Source organism: Arachis ipaensis, chromosome B4 (genome assembly GCF_059453495.1).
Source record: "Arachis ipaensis isolate K30076 ecotype BB chromosome B4, ASM5945349v1, whole genome shotgun sequence".
Classification (NCBI taxonomy): Eukaryota; Viridiplantae; Streptophyta; class Magnoliopsida; order Fabales; family Fabaceae; genus Arachis; species Arachis ipaensis.
Window position 1 is genome coordinate 50,196,707 of NC_142439.1, and position 12,888 is coordinate 50,209,594.

General features: G+C 38.9%; 1 non-coding gene across 1 annotated transcript; it reads right to left on the reverse strand.

Annotated features, from left to right (window-relative positions):
• Positions 1–8,084: 8,084 nt before the first annotated feature.
• LOC148567517 (small nucleolar RNA R71) lies at positions 8,085–8,192 on the reverse strand. The gene has a single exon (XR_015882865.1). It is a non-coding gene; the product is annotated as a small nucleolar RNA R71 (small nucleolar RNA).
• Between the last annotated feature and the right edge of the window lie 4,696 nt (positions 8,193–12,888).

Genomic DNA, 12,888 nt, shown 5'->3' on the forward strand with positions numbered 1-12,888 from the left:
AGCGCAAGCGACGCGGTAGCGTAGACGACGCGAACGCGTGGAGAGGAAAAAACGCAAGCGACGCGTCCGCATGGACCTTATTTCGGCCCAGTTTTCGGCCCGGAACAGCAGACTAGAGTCAGAGAATATGCAGAAACAACACACACATTCATTCAGTAGTTTTAGATCTAGTTTTTCACTCTTTTAGGTTTTTCTCTCTAGTTTTTAGAATTTTAATTTTCAATTGGTCTTAGCATTGGAACATTGAGAAGAGTTATTTCCTCATCAAGACTTCATCATTCTAGTTTGTTTTCTTAACTTGGTTTTATTCTTCCATATTCTTTGTTTTGTTCAATTTTATTATTCAGATACTTTTATGATTATTTAATGCAAGGATTATTTCTTTTTAATTCAATTTCAATTCCAATAATCATGTATTCTTTTAATTCCCTTTTATGTGTTATGGGTTTATTATTTACAATGCGTGAGTAGTTTCATTACTTGATGGGGAATTGATTGAAAAGGAACTCTTGAGTTGGAAGGATTGAAAGAAAATTTGTAATTGGGTTAATTGTTGAATTGCTATCCTGTCACCAACATCAATCCCTTGAACTAAGTGGGTTGTAACTCGTGAACGGATCTAGTAATCCAACTTGTTTGACTTTCCCTTACCTAGTAAAGGATAACTAAACAGAGTAACCGTTAATTATAAATCCATCTAAAAAATCACTCCATCAATGATAGAGATTCTAACTAATCAATTCCCAGTCAAGGTTTTTATTCATATCATTTAATTTTCCTCAGTTTACATTCCAATTTACTTACCTCAACTTCTTCGAACCTCTAATTAATAAGATAGCACCCTTCTCTGCAACTCGTTGGGAGACGACCTGGGACTTAAAACTCCCAGTAATTTTGATTTGAACTCTTTGTGGCACATTTCTAAATTGATAGGCAGATTTTCAGTGAATTAAGAACTATACTTGCAACGTATCAATTTTAATAATTTTTTAATTCATCAGCTTCTGCTTCCCATCAGTGGCATTAATGCTATCTCCCTAAGCTCCGGAACCACACTGCAGGAGAGGAATCAGGAGGAGCCAAGCCCACCAGAACACACCTCAGCTGAAGAGGTAGTGGAAATAGAAGATGTTGAAGAGGAAGAGGACATACTGGACATAGCTGAAAAAGAAGAAGTTCAACCACAGGAGGAAGCACCACAGGGCACAGATACTGCAGAAGACACCACTCCTATTCCATTTCCACAACTTGCAAGGAAGCCCAGGAAGCAGCTGGAACCTGATCCCAAAATGGTAGAGATATTCAAAAAGGTTGAGGTAACTGTTCCTCTTTTTGATGTTATTCAATAGGTACCTAAATATGCAAAGTTTCTAAAAGATTTATGTATACATAAAGACAAAATTAATGAATTAGAAACTATTCCTTTAGGTAGTTCCATATCTGCTTTAATGGGAGGTTTACCTGAAAAGTATAGTGACCCAGGCCCTTGTATGGTTAATTGTACTATTGAAGGTGTGATAATTTCTGACTGCATGTGTAATTTAGGAGCATGTGTGAGTATAATGCCTTTGTCTATATATGATATTTTGAGGCTCCCTCCCTTAAAAAGGTCGGCAGCTCATTTTGTGTTAGAAGATAAAAGCATTATTACAGTGGTTGGAGTTGCTGAAGATGTATTAGTGGGCATTAAGGGACCCACATTCCCCACTGATTTTTATATTCTAGAGATGCCCCAAAATGACTCAGAGAAGCCATCATCAATCCTACTTGGAAGACCTTTCCTGAAGACATCAAAGTTCAAATTGGATGCTTTTTCAGGAACATACTCTTTCGAAATAGATGGCCGATTAGTAAGTTTCAATCTGAATGGAGTTATAAAGCACCCTCCAGAAGATCATTCTATCTTCCAGTGTGACATCATTGACGAAACCGTAGCTGAAGTTCACTAGGAGGAGTTAGAGGAGAAGCACACAGGACAAGGTCCGAGTGTGGGGACACTCTTGAACGACAATGAGGGCACTTTGCCATTATCACCAGCTTCAGAAAATCCAGAGCCTAACCATGAGCAGAAGTTAGAGTTGAAACCCCTTCCTCCACACCTCAAATATGCTTACCTTGAGGACAAGCAAAAGTGTCCAGCTATCATTGCAAGGGAACTCACTTCTCAATAAGAAGAGCAGTTACTTAGTGTGCTGAGGAGGCACAAGAAGGCAGTTGGGTGGAGTTTGGTGGATATAGTAGGCATCAACCCTCAAGTATGTGAGCACAGAATATTTTTAGAAGAGGGAGCAAGGCCCGTTCGTCAACCCCAGAGAAGACTGAACCCCACTATCTTAGAGGTTGTCAAAAAGGAAGTAAGCAGACTACTAGAGGCAGATATCATCTATCCCATCTTAGACAGTGAATGAGTAAGCCCAGTACAAGTAGTGCCAAAGAAGTCTGGAGTCACTACAGTGAAGAATGAGTATGGAGAGCTCATAGCAACCAGAGTACAGAACGCTTGGAGGGTCTGTATTGACTACAGACGCCTCAACCAGGCCACTCGTAAGGATCACTATCCTCTTCCATTCATTGATCAAACGCTGGATCGCCTGTCAGGTAAATCACATTATTATTTTTTAGATGGTTACACAGGTTATTTCAAGATTCATATAGCTGCTGAGGATCAGGAAAAGACTACTTTTACATGTCCTTTTGGGACTTATGCTTACAAGAGAATGCCCTTTAGCTTGTGCAATGCACCAGCTACCTTCTAAAGGTGCATGATGAGTCTTTTCTCTGATCTTATTGAGGACTGTATGGAAGTTTTTATGGATGATTTTAGTGTTTATGGCGATTCCTTTAGCCTTTGCTTAGATGGATTATCTAGAGTATTAGATAGATGTGTCAATACAAACCTTGTATTAAATTTTGAAAAATATCACTTTATGGTAAAACAAGGTATTGTACTAGGACATGTTGTGTCTAATACTGGCATTTCTGTAGATCCAGAAAAGGTGGATTTTATTTCTAGTTTACCTTACCCCTCTTCTGTGAGAGAAGTTCGTTCGTTCCTTGGCCATGCAGGTTTTTACAGGAGATTCATTAAGGACTTCAGTAAGGTAGCACTTCCCTTATCCAGACTACTGCAGAAGGATATTGAGTTCGAGTTCAGTGAAGATTGCAAACAAGCGTTTGATAAGCTGAAGACCACCCTGACTCAAGCTCCAATTGTGAGAGGACCAGACTGGAGCCAGCCATTCGAAAAAATGTGCGACGCTTCCAACCATGCAGTAGGAGCAGCACTGGCTCAGCGTGAAGGTAAGGATCCTTTTGTTATTGCTTATGCGTCTAAAACTCTAGATGCCGCTCAGTCCAATTACACTACTACTGAGAAAGAGCTTCTTGCTATTGTCTTTGCTCTGGATAAATTCCGAGCCTATTTACTTGGTACAAAGGTAGTAGTGTACTCGAACCACGCAGCTCTAAAGTATCTATTAGCTAAAAAGGAGTCCAAACCAAGGCTTATACGTTGGATACTGCTATTACAAGAATTTGATTTAGAAATTAAGGATAGGAGTGGTAACCAGAATTTAGTGGCAGACCACTTGAGTTGCCTTGAGCACATTTCAGATGACCCTACTCCTATAGCTGATAATTTCCCATTTGATAACCTACAAACAGTATCTGAGGTAGTCCCTTGGTATGCACCTGTAGCTAATTATCTAGTTAGCCGCACTTTTCCTCCAAACTTTTCTAAGCATCAAAGAGACAAGCTAAAAAGTGAGTCTAAATATTATATATGGGATGACACATATTTATGGAGATGTGGTGCTGACCAGGTAATTAGACGGTGTGTGCCTAATGAGCGGATAATTTATACGCTTTTTGACATTGTTTTTAGTATGTTTTTAGTAGGATCTAGTTACTTTTAGGGATGTTTTCATTAGTTTTTATGTTAAATTCACATTTCTGGACTTTACCATGAGTTTGTGTGTTTTTCTGTGATTTCGGGTATTTTCTAACTGAAATTGAGGGACTTGAGCAAAAATCAGATTCAGAGGTTGAAGAAGGACTGCTGATGCTGTTGGATTCTGACCTCCCTGCACTCAAAGTGGATTTTCTGGAGCTACAGAACTCAAAATGGCGCGCTTTTAATTGCGTTGGAAAGTATACATCTAGGGCTTTCCAGCAATATATAATAGTCCATACTTTGCCCAAGTTTAGATGACGCAAACTGGCATTCAACGCCAGTTCTCTGCCCAATTCTGGCGTCCAGCGCCAGAAAAGGATCCAAAACCAGAGTTGAACGCCCAAACTAGCACAAAAGCTGGCGTTCAACTCCACGGAGGACCTCTACACGTGCAACACTCATAGCTCAGCCCAAGCACACACCAAGTGGTCCCCGGAAGTGGATTTATGCATCAATTACTTACTTCTGTAAACCCTAGTAGCTAGTTTATTATAAATAGGACATTTCACTATTGTATTTGACATCCTTTGGATCATCTTTGAATCTGGGACTGTATCTTTGAACATCTTTGGACGCCTGGTTCTTAGATCAGAGGGGCTGGCCATTCGGCCATGCCTGGACCTTTCACTTATGTATTTTCAACGGTAGAGTTTCTACACTCCATAGATTAAGGTGTGGAGCTCTGCTGTTCCTCAAAGATTAATGCAAAGTACTACTGTTTTTTATTCAATTCATCTTATTTCGCTTCTAAGATATTCATTTGCTCTTCAACCTGAATGTGATGAACGTGACAATCATCATCATTCCCTATGAACGCGTGCCTGACAACCACTTCCGTTCTACCTTCGACTGAATGAGTATCTCTTAGATCTCTTAATCGGAATCTTCGTGGTGTAAGCTAGAATGATGGCGGCATTCAAGAGAATTCGGAAAGTCTAAACCTTGTCTGTGGTATTCCGAGTAGGATTCAATGATTGAATGACTGTGACGAACTTCAAACTCACGATTGCTGGGCGTAGTGACAGACGCAAGAGGATAGTAAATCCTATTCCAGCATGATTGAGAACCGACAGATGAATAGCCATGCCGTGACAGGGTGTGTTGACCATTTTCACTGAGAGGATAAGATGAAACCATTGACAAGGGTGATGCCTCCAGACGATTAGCCGTGCCGTGACAGGGCATTTGGATCATTTTCCCGAGAGAAGACCGAAAGTAGCCATTGACAATGGTGATGTATCACATAAAGCCAGCCATGGAAAGGAGTAAGACTGATTGGATGAAGACAGCAGGAAAGCAAAGGTTCAGAGGAACGAAAGCATCTCTATTCACTGATCTGAAATTCTCACCAATGATATACATAAATATTTCTATCCCTATTTTATTAATTATTTTCGAAAACCTCATTACTATTTTATATCCGCCTGACTGAGATTTACAAGGTGACCATAGCTTGCTTCATACCAACAATCTCCGTGGGATTTGACCCTTACTCACGTAAGGTATTACTTGGACGACCCAGTGCACTTGCTGGTTAGTTGTGCGAAGTTGTGAACCATGGTATTGGCATCATATTTTTGGCGCCATTACCAGGGAAAGAAAGAGCGATGAATTTTACATAATCAAAGTGTAATCACAATTTCTGCGCACCAAGTTTTTGGCGCCGTTGCCGGGGATTGTTTGAGTTTGGACAACTAACGATTTATCTTGTTGCTCAGATTAGGTAATTTTCTTTTTTATTTTATTTTCAAAACAAAAATTTTTCAAAAAAATCTTTCAAAAATTTTCTCATCTGTTTTCGAAAAAATAAAAATGTTTTAAAAAATTTTATTCAAAATTTTTAAGAATGAATTCTAGTGTCTCATGAAGCATGTGAAGCCTGGCTGGCTGTAAAGCCATGTCTAAATTTATTTGGACTGAGGCTTGCAATTTGTTATCAAGAGCAAGCTAGTTGTTGCTAATCCACCTGCTGCTGTTCCTGATTTACATGCTGAAGCTTGGCTGGCCATTGGCCATGTCTAGTGTTTTGGACTGGAGCTTTCTTTGAAAGCTTGGCTGGCTAGTGAGCCATGTCTAATTCCTGGACTAAAGCTTTAGACTAAGAATGCAAGATTCCTGGAATTCATATTAAAAATTTTGGAATCCTTATTTTTATTTTTAACAAAAATTTTCGAAAAAAAAAATACAAAAAAAAATTAGAAAATCATAAAAATCAAAAATATTTTTCTGTTCCTTGTTTGAGTCACGAGTCATGTTATAAGTTTGGTGTCAATTGCATGTGCATCTTGCATTTTTCAAAAATTCATGCATTCATAGTGTTCTTTATGATCTTCAAGTTGTTCTTGGTAAGTCTTCTTGTTTGATCTTTGCATTTGCATGTTTTGTGTCTTTTCTTGTTTATCATATGCATTCTTGAATTCTTAGTGTCTAAGCATTGAAGAATTCTAAGTTTGGTGTCTTGCATGTTTTCTTTGCAAAAAAAAAAAATTTCAAAAATATGTTCTTGATGTTCATCATGATCTTCATAGTTTTCTTGGTGTTCATCTTGACATTCATAGCATTCTTGCATGCATCACATGTTTTGATCTAAAAATTTCATGCATTGCATCTTTTTAGTGTTTTTCTCTCTCATCATAAAAATTCAAAAATAAAAAAAAATATCTTTCCCTCTTTTCTCTTATAATTTCGAAAATTAGATTTGACTTTTTCAAAAAATTTTAAAATCTAGTTGTTTTTATGAGTCAAATCAAATTTTCAATTTAAAAATCTTATCTTTTTCAAAATCTTTTTCAAAAATCAAATCTTTCTCATTTTTCTTAGTTATTTTCGAAAATTATAAAAATGTTTTTCAAAAATCTTTTTCTTATCTTTATCACATAATTTTCGAAAATAACATCACCAATTAATGTTTGATTCAAAAAAATTTCAAGTTTGTTACTTACTTGTTAAGAAAGATTCAAACTTTGAGTTCTAGAATCATATATTGTGATTTCTTGTGAATCAAGTCATTAATTGTGATTTCAAAAATCAAATCTTTTTCAAAACTAATTTCAATCATATCTTTTCAAAAATATCTTCCTATCTTATTTTTTTCAAAAAAAATTGATTTCAAAATATCTTCTCTAACTTCCTATCTTCTTATCTCTTCAAAATTGATTTTCAAAATTTGTTTCAACTAACTAACTAACTTTTTGTTTGCTTCTCATCTTTTTCAAAACTACCTAACTAACTCTCTCTCTCTCTAATTTTCGAAAATATCCTCCCTTTTTTTTTCAAAAATTTCTTTTGAATTAACTAATTATTTTATTTTTTATTTTCGAAAAACTACTAACCTTTTTCAAAAACTTTTTTTTCAAAAATCACTAACTCTTTTTCAAAAATTATTTTTCGAAAATTCTTCTCCCTCACCCCCTTCTATTTATTTATTCATCTACTAACACCTCTCTTCATCTCACATCACTGCTCCTATCCTTACCTTTTTGTTTGGATTCTTCATTCTTCTTCACCCCTATTCTTTTTCTTCTTCTACTAACAATAAGGAACCTCTTTACTGTGACATAGAGGATTCCTCTTCTTTTCTTTTTCTCTTCTCTTTCTTATGAGCAGGGACAGAGAAAAAGGCATTCTTGTTGAAGCTGATCCAGAACCTGAAAGGACTCTGAAGAGGAAATTAAGAGAAGCTAAATTACAACAATCCAGAGACAACTTGATTGAAAATTTTGAACAAGTAAAGGAGATGGCAGTCGAACCCAACAACAACGCAAGGAGAATGCTTGGTTACTTTACTGCACCAAATTCCAATTTACATGGAAGAAGCATCTCCATTCCTGCCATTGGAGGAAACAACTTTGAGCTGAAACCTCAATTAGTTTCTCTGATGCAGCAGAACTGCAAGTTTCATGGACTTCCATCTGAAGATCCTTTTCAGTTCTTAACTGAATTCTTGCAGATATGTGATACTGTTAAGACTAATGGAGTTGATCCTGAAGTCTACAGGCTCATGTTTTTCCCTTTTGCTGTAAGAGACAGAGCTAGAGTATGGTTGGACTCTCAACCTAAGGATAGCCTGAACTCTTGGGATAAGCTGGTCAAGGCTTTCCTAGCCAAGTTCTTTCCTCCTCAAAAGCTGAGCAAGCTTAGAGTGGATGTTCAAACCTTCAGACAGAAAGAAGGTGAATCCCTCTATGAAGCTTGGGAGAGATACAAAGGACTGACCAAAAAGTGTCCTTCTGACATGCTTTCAGAATGGACCATCTTGGATATATTCTATGATAGTCTGTCTGAGTTATCTAAGATGTCATTGGATACCTCTGCAGGTGGATCCATTCACCTAAAGAAAACGCCTGTAGAAGCTCAAGAACTCATTGACATGGTTGCAAATAACCAGTTCATGTACACTTCTGAAAGGAATCCTGTGAATAATGGGACGCCTATGAAGAAGGGAGTTCTTGAAATTGATACTCTGAATGCCATATTGGCTCAGAATAAAATATTGACTCAGCAAGTCAATATGATCTCTCAGAGTCTAAATGGAGTGCAAGCTGCATCCAACAATACTCAAGAGGCTTCTTATGAAGAAGAAGCTTATGATCCTGAGAACCCTGCAATAGCAGAGGTGAATTACTTAGGTGAACCTTATGGAAACACCTATAACTCATCATGGAGAAATCATCCAAATTTCTCATGAAAGGATCAAAAGCCTCAACAAGGCTTTAATAATGGTAGAAGAAACAGGTTTAGCAATAGCAAGCCTTTTTCATCATCCACTCAGCAACAGACAGAGAATTCTGAGCAGAATCCATCTAGCTTAGCAAACTTAGTCTCTGATCTATCCAAGGCCACTGTAAGTTTCATGAATGAAACAAGAACTTCCATTAGAAATTTAAAAGCACAAGTGGGCCAGCTGAGTAAAAGGATCACTGAAATCCCTCCTAGCACTCTCCCAAGCAATACAGAAGAAAATCCAAAAGGAGAGTGCAAGGCCATTGACATAACCAAAATGGCCGAACCCAATGAGGGAGAGGAGGACGTGAATCCCAAGGAGGAAGACCTCCTGGGACGTCCAGTGATCAATAAGGAGCTTCCCTCTGAGGAACTAAAGGACTCTGAGGCTCATCTAGAGACCATTCATGAGCTCTGATGAGTATTCCTCTTCTGAAGAGAATGAGGATGTTACTGAAGAGAAAACAGTCAAGTTTCTTGGTGCAATCATGAAGCTGAATGCCAAATTATTTGGCATTGATACTTGGGAAGTTGAACCTCCCTTGTTCATCAATGAACTAAGTGATCTAGATCAACTGACATTGCCTCAGAAGAGACAGGATCCTGGAAAGTTCATAATACCTTGTACTACAGGCACCATGATTTTTAAGGCTCTGTGTGACCTTGGTTCAGGGATAAACGTCATGCCGCTCTCTGTAATAGAGAAACTGGGAATCTATGGGGTGCAAGCTGCTAAAATCTCATTAGAGATGGCAGACAATTCAAGAAAACAGGCTTATGGACAAGTAGAGGACGTGTTAGTAAAGGTTGAAGGCCTTTACATCCCTGCTGATTTCATAGTCCTGGATACTGGAAAGGAAGAGGATGAATCCATCATCCTAGGAAGACCTTCCCTAGCCACAGCAAGAGCTGTGATTGATGTGGACAGGGGAGAATTAATCCTTCAATTGAATGAGGACAACCTTGTGTTTATAACTCAAGGATCTCTCTCTGCATCCATGGAGAGGAAGCATAAAAAGCTTCTCTCAAAGCAGAGTCAAACAAAGCCCCCACAGTCAAACTCTAAGTTTGGTGTTGGGAGGCCACAACCAAACTCTAAGTTTGGTGTTGAACTCCCATATCCAAACTCTAAGTTTGGTGTTAGAGAGTCTCAACAAAGCTCTGAACATCTGTGAGGCTCCATGAGAGCCCACTGTCAAGCTATTGACATTAAAGAAGCGCTTGTTGGGAGGCAACCCAATTTCTATTTATCTAACTCTATTTTTTTTCTTAGTTATATGTCTTTGTAGGTCCATGATCATGTGGAGTCACAAAATAAATAAAAAAATTGAAAACGTATTCAAAAACAGCAGAAGAAAAATCACACCCTGGAGGAAGCACCTGTCTGGCGTTCAACGCCAGAACAGAGCATGGTTCTGGCGCTGAACGCCCAAAATGGGCAGCAGCCTGGCGCTGAACGCCCAGAACAAGCATGGTTCTGGCGTTCAACGCCAGAAATGGCTAGTAAATGGGCGTTGAATGCCCAAAATGGGCACCAACCTGGCGCTGAACGCCCAGAGTTGTGTGCAAGGGCATTTTTGCATGCCTAAATTGGTGTAGGGATGTAAATGCCTTGACACCTCAAAGATCTGTGGACCCCACAGGATCCCCACCTACCTCCACTCACATCTTCTCACCCCTCTTTCACAAAATCCCATAAACACTCTTCCCCAAAAACCCTTCACCAATCACCTCAATCTCTCTTCTCCATCACCTCTTCACCACTCACATCCATCCACTCTTCCCCATAAACCTACCTCATAAACTCCACCTACCTTCAAAATTCAAAACCAATTTCCCACCCAAACCCACCCTAAATGGCCGAACCTTAACCCCCCTCCCTCCCCTATATATAGCCCTCCATTCTTCCTCATTTTCACACAACACAACCCTCTCCTCTCTACTTGGCCGAAACACACTTCACCCCTCTTCTCCATATTTTCTTCTTCTTCTTCCTCTATTTTTTCTTTTATTACTCGAGGGCGAGCAATATTCTAAGTTTGGTGTGGTAAAAGCATAAGCTTTTTGTTTTTCCATTACCATCGATGGCACCTAAAACCGGAGAATGCTCTAGAAAGGGGAAGGGAAGATAAAAGCTTCCACCTCCGAGTCATGGGAGATGGAAAGGTTCATCTCCAAAGCCCATCAAGACCACTTCTATGATGTTGTGGCCAAAAAGAAGGTGATCCCCGAGGTCCCTTTCAAACTCAAAAGAAATGAGTATCCGGAGATCCGACATGAAATTCAAAGAAGAGGTTGGGAAGTTCTAACAAATCCCATCCAACAAGTCGGCATCCTAATGGTTCAAGAGTTCTATGCCAATGCATGGATCACCAAGAACCATGATCAAAGTAAGAACCCGGATCCAAAGAACTACGTTACAATGGTTCGGGGGAAATACTTAGATTTTAGTCCGGAGAATGTGAGGTTGGCGTTTAACTTGCCCATGATGCAAGGAGATGAACGCCCCTACACTAGAAGGGTCAACTTTAATCAAAGGTTGGACCAAGTCCTTATGGACATATGTGTGGAAGGAGCTCAATGGAAGATTGACTCCAAAGGCAAGCTGGTTCAACTAAGAAGATTGGACCTCAAGCCTGTGGCTAGAGGATGGTTGGAGTTCATTCAATGCTCAATCATTCCCACTAGCAACCGATCTGAAGTTACTGTGGATCGGGCCATCATGATTCATAGCATCATGATTGGAGAGGAAATAGAAGTTCATGAAGTCATCTCTAATGAACTCTACAAAATAGCCGAAAAGTCATCCCCCATGGCAAGGCTAGCTTTTCCTCATCTTATCTGCCATCTATGTTACTCAGCTGGAGCTTTCATAGAAGGAGACATTCCTATTAAGGAAGAGAAGCCCATCACTAAGAAAAAGATGGAGCAAGCAAGAGAGCCCATTCATGGAGCTCAAGAGGCGCAAGAAGCTCATCACCATGAGATCCCGGAGATGCCTCAAATGCATTTTCCTCCACAAAAATATTGGGAGCAAATCAACACCTCCCTAGGAGAATTAAATGCCAACATGGGACAATTAAGGGTGGAACATCAAGAGCACTCCATCATGCTCCATGAAATAAGAGAAGATCAAAAAGCAATGAGGGAGGAGCAACAAAGACAAGGAAGAGACATAAAAGAGCTCAAAGACATCATTGGTTCCTTAAGGAGGAAACGCCACCATCACTAAGGTGGACTCATTCCTTGTTCTTACTTTCTCTGTTTTTTGTTTTCTATGTTATGTGCTTATCTATGTTTGTGTCTTCATTACATGATCATTAGTAGTTAGTAACTATGTCTTAAAGTTATGAAAGTTCTATGAATCCATTACCTCTCTTAAATGAAAAATGTTTTAATTCAAAAGAACAATAAGTACATGAGTTTCGAATTTATCCTTGAACTTAGCTTAATTATATTGATGTGGTGACAGTGCTTCTTGTTTTCTGAATGTATGCTTGAACAATGCATATGTCTTTTGAAGTTGTTGTTTAAGAATGTTAAATATGTTGGCTCTTGAAAGAATGATGACAAGGAGACATGTTATTTGATAATCTGAAAAATCATAAAAATGATTCTTGAAGCAAGAAAAAGCAGCAAAGAACAAAGCTTGCAGAAAAAAAATAGGCGGAAAAAAAAAAGAGGAGCAAAAGCAAGCAGAAAAAGCCAAAAGCTCTTAAAACCAAGAGGCAAGAGCAAAAAGCCAATAACCCTTAAAACCAAAAGGCAAGGGAAAATAAAAAGGATCCCAAGGCTTTGAGCATCAATGGATAGGAGGGCCTAAAGGAATAAAATCCTGGTCTAAGCGGCTAAACCAAGCTGTCCCTAACCATGTGCTTGTAGTGTGTAGGTGTCAAATGAAAACTTGAGACTGAGCGGTTAAAGTCAAGGTCCAAAGCAAAAAAAGAGTGTGCTTAAGAACCCTGGACACCTCTAATTGGGGACTTTAGCAAAGCTGAGTCACAATCTGAAAAGGTTCACCCAATTATGTGCCTGTGGCATTTATGTATCCGGTGGTAATACTGGAAAACAAAGTGCTTAGGGCCACGGCCAAGACTCATAAAGAAGCTGTGTTCAAGAATCATCATACTGAATTAGGAGAGTCAATAACACTATTTAAACTCTGAGTTCCTATAGATGCCAATCATTCTGAACTTCAATGGATAAAGTGAGAT